Source organism: Herpailurus yagouaroundi, unplaced genomic scaffold (assembly GCF_014898765.1).
Source record: "Herpailurus yagouaroundi ecotype Mexico unplaced genomic scaffold, PumYag 49542, whole genome shotgun sequence".
In the NCBI taxonomy this organism is placed as follows: Eukaryota; Metazoa; Chordata; class Mammalia; order Carnivora; family Felidae; genus Herpailurus; species Herpailurus yagouaroundi.
Genome location: NW_024413713.1, coordinates 1 through 1,011, shown reverse-complemented (window position 1 = coordinate 1,011; position 1,011 = coordinate 1). Strand labels below are relative to the sequence as shown.

The window sequence follows — 1,011 nt, the reverse complement described above, 5'->3', positions numbered from 1 at the left end:
GGGGTGGAATGGCTTCTTCTGACGACTTCAGAGCAATGAGGGAACAAGAGAGATCATGGATCCGTCCCTAAAGTGCTGGAGACCTCTCAGTCTGGGGTTAGGAAGAAAGGGGACCTCCCTTGCGGTCCAGGGGTCGCCTCCTTCAGCAGACCCGGTGCTGGGAGGCAGCAGAGGGCACAGCTGCCCTGGAGTCCCAGAAGGCGGCGCCGCATCCCTGGGGCGCGGGCTTAGGCGGTCTGGTGCTTATTCGCCCTTAAAGTGCACCAGGGGACGCTGGCCCGGCTCTCACTGGTTCATCGCTCCAGGCACAACCCGTCCCGGGGCTGAGAGGTCGCGCCGCTGTGGCCCGCATCTCATGCCCAGGCACTGGGAAGCGGGAGAGTATCACCACGGGTGCCAGGTTCACTCCCAGGACTTGGCGCGCTTGGCGCCGCGCTTCTGCCAGGCTGCTCTCCACCCACATGTCGCCGACTACGCGGATGGTGGGCAAGGTGGTCAGCGTCGGATTGGCCGCCCTCCCACTCTTCTCCAGGGTGCGGCCGCCGGAGCAGGGCCCGGGGTCCGCGGGCTTGCGGTGGCTGCTGTCCTCGCGGAACAGCGGCGGCGGGGACGGCACCTTCCTCTGGCCGACCGCGACCGTCCGGGCTCATTGGCGCCTCCTCCTGGCAGCTGGCCGGCGCGTCTGGACGCGGGCCTCGGGGGACTGATGCCCCCGCGTGTACACCACTTTCTCCTCAGGCGCCTCCAGCGCGGCCCTTACTGCAGCGCTAGAGGCTCCTCCCCGGGCGACCTGGGCCAGGGCCTCCCGGGGCCTGCGCCGCCGCCTCTTCATGCGGCTCAGGAGGTGAGGCCGCTAGGGGTCGCCCGCGCTTGCCAGGTCTCGCCGCCGCCGGCGCGCCCTGATGAATTTCCTACCAGGAAGCCAAATCAGGCGGTAGGCTGTGAGAGTTACACCGCAATTGCTAGGAGACCAGGCGCTTTGTGAGGTCACAATGTCTGCCTATCCTATCA

The 1,011-nt window shown here is 67.4% G+C and overlaps 1 pseudogene; it reads right to left on the bottom strand.

Moving 5' to 3' along the window:
* Positions 1-97: 97 nt before the first annotated feature.
* LOC121024071 (uncharacterized) lies at positions 98-964 on the bottom strand (annotated as a pseudogene).
* Positions 965-1,011: the final 47 nt, after the last annotated feature.